Consider the following 9,395-nt stretch of genomic DNA (forward strand, 5'->3'; position numbering starts at 1 on the left):
TTGTTCGGTTAAATCTTTCAGGACTTTCCCTTTGGTAGCTAGCCCTATCCTATCCTCATCCGACTCTACCCCTCCCTCTGCTCCAGGAGGTTCCCCATATGGGGGTGGTGGGACGGGAAGCACTGGCTGCCGTCTCCACACCACCACTGTTCCATCATCAGGATTCTCTCTCCACGCCTGGGCTATCCCAGTGGGATATAATTTAGGCTTACGAGGGATCTCCAGAGGAGCAGTGGGAGTTATTGCTCTCTGTTGCTGGCAACTTACATCTTCCTTCTTTTTCTTTTCTCCCTCAACATCACCTCGGCCAACCATACCCTCGCTGTGTCTAGCCCCTCTGCCTGTTGATCTGCCTTGTCTCCACAAACCCTATTTATTTGTTTAATCATTGATTCCAGTTTTTCTATATTTAAACGTCTGTCAAATTTGTACTTTTTCCTCCATTTCAGGCCAAAATAGGTGCTCCTCTTATCTTTTCCCTGCATATATTTCTCAGGATTTACTACCCATGTTTAAATCAAATCAAATTTGATTTGTCACATACACATGGTTAGCAGATGTTAATGCGAGTGTAGCGAAATGCTTGTGCTTCTAGTTCCGACAATGCAGTGATAACCAACAAGTAATCTAACTAACAATTCCAAAACTACTGTCTTATACACAGTGTAAGGGGATAAGGAATATGTACATAAGGATATATGAATGAGTGATGGTACAGAGCAGCATACAGTAGATGGTATCGAGTACAGTATATACATATGAGATGAGTGTGTAACCCACTACCCTGACAAAGTAAACAAAGTGGCAAAGTTAAAAAGTGGCTAGTGATACATGTATTACATAAGGATGCAGTCGATGATGTAGAGTACAGTATATACATATGCATATGAGATGAATAATGTAGGGTAAGTATCATTATATACGGTAGCATTGTTTAAAGTGGCTAGTGATATATTTACATCATTTCCCATTATTAAAATGGCTGGAGTTGGGTCAGTGTCAATGACAGTGTGTTGGCAGCAGCCACTCAATGTTAGTGGTGGCTGTTTAACAGTCTGATGGCCTTGAGATAGAAGCTGTTTTTCAGTCTCTCGGTCCCAGCTTTGATGCACCTGTACTGACCTCGCCTTCTGGATGATAGCGGGGTGAACAGGCAGTGGTTCGGGTGGTTGATGTCCTTGATGATCTTTATGGCCTTCCTGTAACAACGGGTGGTGTAGGTGTCCTGGAGGGCAGGTAGTTTGCCCCGGTGATGCGTTGTGCAGTCCTCACTACCCTCTGGAGAGCCTTACGGTTGAGGGCGGAGCAGTTGCCGTACCAGGCGGTGATACAGCCCGCCAGGATGCTCTCGATTGTGCATCTGTAGAAGTTTGTGAGTGCTTTTGGTGACAAGCCAAATTTCTTCAGCCTCCTGAGGTTGAATAGGCGCTGCTGCGCCTTCTTCACGACGCTGTCAGTGTGAGTGGACCAATTCAGTTTGTCTGTGATGTGTATGCCGAGGAACTTAAAACTAGCTACCCTCTCCACTACTGTTCCATCGATGTGGATAGGGGTGTTCCCTCTGCTGTTTCCTGAAGTCCACAATCATCTCCTTAGTTTTGTTGACGTTGAGTGTGAGGTTATTTTCCTGACACCACACTCCGAGGGCCCTCACCTCCTCCCTGTAGGCCATCTCGTCGTTGTTGGTAATCAAGCCTACCACTGTTGTGTCGTCCTCAAACTTGATGATTGAGTTGGAGGCGTGCGTGGCCACGCAGTCGTGGGTGAACAGGGAGTACAAGAGAGGGCTCAGAACGCACCCTTGTGGGGCCCCCGTGTTGAGGATCAGCGGGGAGGAGATGTTGTTGCCTACCCTCACCACCTGGGGGCGGCCCGTCAGGAAGTCCAGTACCCAGTTTCACAGGGCGGGGTCGAGACCCAGGGTCTGGAGCTTGATGACGAGCTTGGAGGGTACTATGGTGTTGAATGCCGAGCTGTAGTCGATGAACAGCATTCTCACATAGGTATTCCTCTTGTCCAGGTGGGTTAGGGCAGTGTGCAGTGTGGTTGAGATTGCATCGTCTGTGGACCTATTTGGGCGGTAAGCAAATTGGAGTGGGTCTAGGGTGTCAGGTAGGGTGGAGGTGATATGGTCCTTGACTAGTCTCTCAAAGCACTTCATGATGACGGAAGTGAGTGCTACGGGGCGGTAGTCGTTTAGCTCAGTTACCTTAGCTTTCTTGGGAACAGGAACAATGGTGGCCCTCTTGAAGCATGTGGGAACAGAAGACTGGTATAGGGATTGATTGAATATGTCCGTAAACACACCGGCCAGCTGGTCTGCGCATGCTCTGAGGGCGCGGCTGGGGATGCCGTCTGGGCCTGCAGCCTTGCGAGGGTTAACACGTTTAAATGTCTTACTCACCTCGGCTGCAGTGAAGGAGAGACCGCATGTTTTCGTTGCAGGCCGTGTCAGTGGCACTGTATTGTCCTCAAAGCGGGCAAAAAGTTATTTAGTCTGCCTGGGAGCAAGACATCCTGGTCCGTGACTGGGCTGGGTTTCTTCTTGTAGTCCGTGATTGACTGTAGACCCTGCCACATGCCTCTTGTGTCTGAGCCATTGAATTGAGATTCCACTTTGTCTCTGTACTGACGCTTAGCTTGTTTAATAGCCTTGCGGAGGAATAGCTGCATTGTTTATATTCGGACATGTTACCAGACACCTTGCCCTGATTAAAAGCAGTGGTTCGCGCTTTCAGTTTCATGCGAATGCTGCCATCAATCCACGGTTTCTGGTTTGGGAATGTTTTTATCGTTGCTATGGGAACGACATCTTCGACGCACGTTCTAATGAACTCGCACACCGAATCAGCGTATTCGTCAATATTTCCATCTGACGCAATACGAAACATGTCCCAGTCCACGTGATGGAAGCAGTCTTGGAGTGTGGAGTCAGCTTGGTCTGACCAGCGTTGGACAGACCTCAGCGTGGGAGCCTCTTGTTTGAATTTCTGCCTGTAGGCAGGGATCAGCAAAATGGAGTCGTGGTCAGCTTTCCCGAAAGGGGGGCGGGGCAGGGCCTTATATGCGTCGTGGAAGTTAGAGTAACAATGATCCAAGGTTTTACCACCCCTGGTTGCGCAATCGATATGCTGATAAAATTTAGGGAGTCTTGTTTTCAGATTAGCTTTGTTAAAATCCCCAGCTACAATGAATGCAGCCTCCGGATAAATGGTTTCCAGTTTGCAAAGAGTTAAATAAAGTTCGTTCAGAGCCATCGATGTGTCTGCTTGGGGGGGGATATATACGGCTGTGATTATAATCGAAGAGAATTCTCTTGGAAGATAATGCGGTCTACATTTGATTGTGAGGAATTCTAAATCAGGTGAACAGAAGGATTTGAGTTCCTGTATGTTTCCTTCATCACACCATGTCCCGTTAGTCATGAGGCATACGCCCCCGCCACTCTTCTTACCAGAGAGATGTATGTTTCTGTCGGCGCGATGCGTGGAGAAACCCGTTGGCTGCACCGCCCTGGATAGCGTCTTCCCAGTGAGCCATGTTTCCGTGAAGCAGAGAACGTTGCAGTCTCTGATGTCCCTCTGGAATGCCACCCTTGCTCGGATTTCGTCAACCTTGTTGTCGAGAGACTGGACATTGGCAAGAAGAATGCTGGGAAGTGGTGCGCGATGTGCCCTTTTTCGGAGTCTGACCAGAACACCGCCGCGTTTCCCTCTTTTTCGGAGTCGTTTCCTTGGGTCGCTGCATGCGATCCATTCCGTTGTCCTGTTTGTAAGGCAGAACACAGGATCCGCGTCGCAGAAAACATATTCTTGGTCGTACTGATGGTGAGTTGACGCTGATCTTATATTCAGTAGTTCTTCTCGACTGTATGTAATGAAACCTAAGATGACCTGTGGTACTAATGTAAGAAATAACACGTAAAAAAAAAAAAAAACTGCATAGTTTCCTAGGAACGCGAAGCGAGGCGGCCATCTCAGTCGGCGCCGGAAGACCTTGTAGTTACACATAGATGAGAAATATCATAGTATGTATTTCTCTGATCTATGTATGTGCTCTTTTTCCAGGGGTCGTAAATCCCTAGTCAGCAGCCTATTTTTCTGTTGTTACTTGTTCTTTTGACGTTAATATCTCGTATCTCACTCCGCCGGTATATTAGGTTTCCCTTCTTTCTCCATTTTTTGGACTTTATTTCAGTATTGTCTTTTCAATTGGATCTATGGCTAATTCACTTTTGTTAATTGGCCATTTAAGTTATTTGTTCGCACAAACTCCACGTCCTATTTTTATTTTAACTTTATTTAACTAGGCAAGTCAGTTAAGAACAAATTCTAATTTTCCCCTATTTATATCCCTAGCTAATAACCTCTCAGCCATCCCTCAAATAAACATTTGGCCATTCCTCACAGACCTCAATTATTAAGCTATTTTTATTTATGGTAGTGCACATGTACATCAGGTCATTGCGGACCTGCTCCCTCAAATTGATTCCTTGCTAATACACAAAGTAAAAGTCTCCTATATCTTAAATCATTCCCCCAAATTCGTGAATAAAGATTACTGACCTTGTCTTGAAGACTGGGAAAAGCAATGTTGGTTGGATCTCGTCACCACCTCTATCGTGTACCAGTTCACCACTGGCCTGAAATAAACCCTCAATTCAGAGGTCAGGTGTTTGTCTTACGGATCCTGGATCCGCCCATGCACGGTTTTCAGCAGTTCCTTGGGACGACAGAGGCAGGTAATTGAGATCCGGCTCAAAGGACCAAATTGTCACAAGAATTATGTTCTCAATGTTCATAAACCCAATTCAATTAACTACTCAACCTGAAACCCAGAATTTGTAAGAAACTGGTTGAAATGAATCAGCCCAGCTACGATAGTCAGAAAATGTATTTACGAGAGCGCGCTGCTCTATTGTACAAAACAATTCATTTTATACTGGTTTCTCACACACACATTCACACTAACATACTCACACACATTCACACTAACATTAGCACACAATGTCCTGCTACCCAGGTGTCAAAGATTCCGGGATTCCGGGAGACTTACTCCCCATCCTCCCTCAAGATAGGGAGATGCTGGGAAGTACTCTCTGTGGCCCCAGACAAGATCAGCACTGAATCTTGCTCAGACAGTCTGTCTGTTATTCAAATAAGGTTTATAGACATATTGTACAGACTATGGTTATACATAATTCTAATCAATTTCATACTCATACGATTATATGGCTTCAGGTTGGAATATTCTAGTCAAATGGACAACTAGCAAAAAAATAGAAAATGTGAACAAGAAACATGTCTTGACATAAGCGATTCCGAAAAAGGTTCAGTACTTTGATGGAAAAAAAACTGGCAAATTACCTTTGAAATGTTCTACTCATTTCTGGCTTTGTGACATACCCCTGCTGTCAAAAGAAGTGACAACCTTCCCAAAACAAGCAATCCAGCTCTGCAAGCTATAAAAATGCTAAGGAAATGTCATATAGGTCAGGATCTAACACAGAAATCCCCCCAGGTCATGCAGCTGTCCTCATTCATGGTGGCGTGAATGACATGGTCTTGTTTCAGCCTGCCAGCATCAGTGACCCTCAGATTAATGTAGTTTCTCTGCTCCCTCATGGCCTTGAATTTCAATTCAACCACAGTTCCAATTTGACACATTTCAACTTTGAATGTGAAGAATGTTGTCAAAAGAACATACTTGGTCTGATGATATTATTCTGAATACAAATTAACAGACTAATGTAGAGTGAATGTGAAAAGCAATACACACCGGTTTCGTCCATTTGGGCAGCGCAATACATATTGGACCCTTCCAGAAGTTCTACACTGAAGGCTTCAGCAAAGCCTGGCCCGTCTCTGTCTGTCACAGCCAAACGCACTAGACGGGGGTCTTGGTTGCAGAGCTTTAACGGGGTGTCATCAATAATCGGAGCATTGTCGTTTACATCTTCCAGCTCTATCAGAATGGTTCCAGTTCCAGTTACAGGGATTTCATCTGATAATCCAAAACAAGATACTTTTATCAAATGGGGAAATGAAGAAGTCAACTAAATGAACCTTGTTCCTTGGTTGAAGCCTGCTGGTGAACAAGATTACAACGAATTCAGAATTCCACCTTCGATGGCGAGAATGAGAACTCTGTATTTGCCATCTTTGACAAAGGGAGACTCTCTGTCCAGGGAGTGTTTGGTTTTGATCATTCCGGTCTCACTGTTGATGTCCAGCCATTTAGCAGGATCTCTGTCCATGCGATACCTAGAATATACAGTACATTGAGTTAAAACATCACCATTCACAAGGCTTCTTGCAATCTTTATGCATATGCATCTGAATGTACTTTATCATAAAGGGCATGTATATCGTTGAATTGACTTATCAGCATAAGGTACCTGGGGCAGCACCGTAGCCTAGTGGTTCGAGCGTTGGACTACTAACCGAAATGGTTGCAAGATCAAATCCCAGAGCTGACAAGGTACAAAATCCGTCATCCTGTTCCTAGGCAGTCATTGAAAATAAGACTTTTAATAAGACATCGCTGTCCACTGGCAGGTGTTCAGATATAGAAACAACCTTTTCCACTGGGCCAAAGACAGGGGCATCATTCCTATCCTCCACATTTACCTGGACTGTGGAGGTGGGCAGGGGTGTGGCAAATGGGACCTCATTCTCCACAGTCACCAACAGGGTGTAGCGATTATCCTTCTCAAAGTCAAGGGGCTAAATGGGAACGAGACACAGCCAGGTTCATGACACAATGACAAAAACATCAACAATTTTGTCAAATATTTGTATGGTTCTACAGTGAAATTCAGACCACAGTCAAATACATATGTGCTGTAACTTGGCTCCATTCACATACTCATCTGAACAAAGAAACCAAGAAACCAAGCAGGTACCTTGGCTGTGGTAATGATTCCTTCCAGTCTACTAGGTCCAGGGTTTACAGTGAACATTCCACCTGGGTCTCCATCTACAATCCTGTACTTGGTGGCCCAGTTGGAAGAGTGTGGCTCATCTCCATCACTCACTGGCATTTTGACCACCAGGGCATTCACTTTGTTCTCTGGGACAGACACCGTGTTCTGGAAAGAAAATACATGAAGAGAACATGTGAGAAGATGTGCTGTATGCCATTTGTCAAGTTCAAATTTTCCTCAAGTCAGCTCCTTCAAACTAAATATTTCCCTCTTCAAGTCACCTTTACTGTTTAATGAGCGGAACTGTTTTCTGATTGTACACTTACCAAAGACTTCTCAAATTGAGGAGCTATGTCATTGCTGTCCGTTACAGTAATTATGGATTTTCCAAAACATGTCAGACCATTGCCCTCCAAATCAGCAGCTTGGATTTCCAATGTATATTTTGGAATATTCTGGAAAATGACACCAGATGGAGCACATTGTGAAATGTAGCGGTTACTGTAAGTTAAAATTGTATGCTAGTAGTGTAGCCACTAACCTCTCTGTCCAGTCCAGCAGCATTGACCAGGATCCTTCCTGTGACAGGGTTGATGACAAACATGTTGGGACTCGGCAGTTCAGGTTCCTGATTTATAATGGTGTATCTGACATCAGAATTGGCTGAGCCAGGCTCATCTGCATCGGTGGCTGTGACCTCCATGACCTCAAAGCCTGAGAAGAAAATATTTCAACGTAATAAATTATTTTCATGGATGACATCAATAAAAAAAAATATTGAATATTGTAATTGTTCTTTTATTCCAAAACTCAGCTTAGTACATTTGACTCAATGTTGACTGAGACACACCTGGTAGGGATCCCTATAAAGGCATCTGGGGTGAAAACTGGCTTGTTGTCATTCATTTCAATTACTTGAACAATAATCTCCATTGGTTCTTCTGATATACCAGTACCATCTGCAACAGCATGAGCCAAAAGCTAAAGGGGAAAATAAAAATTTCATCAAAACACATGCATTCAAAGTTCTAGAATTCAAAAGGTAAAACACAAACTAACATTCCCAGATATTTTTCCTGTTTCCAAACATTACCACATAATGGTCTTGTCGCTCTGTCCAAAGGCTTGGTCACATAGAGAATCCCAGAGTTTTTGTCCACAGTGAACAGTCCCACAGTGTCACGAGGGACTGGGTGTGTGAGGTAAGAATCAGGGGCATAGAGCAGAGAGTTCCAAAGGGAAAAGTGCACTTTAATCTGGCACCAAAATACGCAAAAACACTGACCAACCCAAAACACAGGGCGTGAAAACACTGACCAACCCAAAACACAGGGTACACGGTCAGGAGCACTAACACACCCAACGACAAAACACGTAACACAAAATTAATCCCGCACAAAACAAGGTCGGGTTTACTAGGCTTAAATAAGGAAGCACATCAGGAAAACACAATTAGACACAGGTGCAACTAATAAGACAAAACAAACAGAAAAAGGGATCGGTGGCGGCTAGTAGGCCAGTGACTACGACCACCGAGCACCGCCCGAACAGGCAGGGGAGGCAACTTCGGCTGGAGTCGTGACACACAGGGGATTGATCTGCTCCAGAACCCGTGATGCTGAACTGTATCTTCACCTCTTTATCAATGGTGGACCTGATCTGAATGTATAAATATTAACCATGTTAAAACCAGAGTCAAATCCTGAACCAACCATTTGTCCTTTCAACATAAATCTACAATCACTCACCTGCGCCATATTATTGGGGAAGGAGTCTCTGTGGATCTTTGGGAAGTTGATGGGTGTAAAGACCCAATCCCTTTTCCTTCTCACCAGACCTACCAAAGGCTTTGTAAACTTTAGAAATGGAAGATATTTAGGCTGTGCCAAAAATATCTTTACAAATTAGAAAAATAAGATCATCCCTATGGCACATATGCAGGTGGAAGACAAAAATGAATAGAGTTATTGAGGAATGAAACTGACACTAAGTTGTAAGCACCACATTCTCACCTGAGAGACAATGCCAGCATCCTCATGGCCGAAGCCCTCTGTGAGGAGATCAAATTAATATGAACTGTTTTAAAGCAAACAATGCCACCACAGTATGTTGCGACTACTCTGCATAATGCATATTAAAATAATCTTGATTTGACAAATCTCCTTTATTAGCCAATATTCTAAACAGTCAAATAGGTCACCCTCAGTTTCTTCCCCTCCAGTCAGTGGATAGTCAAAGCCATTTCCTGACTGTAAAGTCTCAGACATTCTCCCCAGGGCCCAACCCTGAGGTTTGAAGGAAAAGGAATATTGTTATTGTGCCATGAAGTTAAACTTTTTTATGTGTCTCAACACTCCAGCCTTTTACATTTGAGAGAGAATGTTTAATATTATACAGCAGTACAGAATGCCAGCTTTTACTTGAGCATATTTTCATACACATCTGTTCCCCTGTTTAAAAATGAAAGCAC

The 9,395-nt window shown here is 44.1% G+C and overlaps 1 pseudogene; it reads right to left on the reverse strand.

Annotated features, from left to right (window-relative positions):
* Positions 1-5,492: 5,492 nt before the first annotated feature.
* Positions 5,493-9,192, reverse strand: LOC118400671 (B-cadherin-like; annotated as a pseudogene).
* Between the last annotated feature and the right edge of the window lie 203 nt (positions 9,193-9,395).

The sequence above is a fragment of the Oncorhynchus keta genome, chromosome 22 (genome assembly GCF_023373465.1).
Source record: "Oncorhynchus keta strain PuntledgeMale-10-30-2019 chromosome 22, Oket_V2, whole genome shotgun sequence".
NCBI lineage: Eukaryota > Metazoa > Chordata > Actinopteri > Salmoniformes > Salmonidae > Oncorhynchus > Oncorhynchus keta.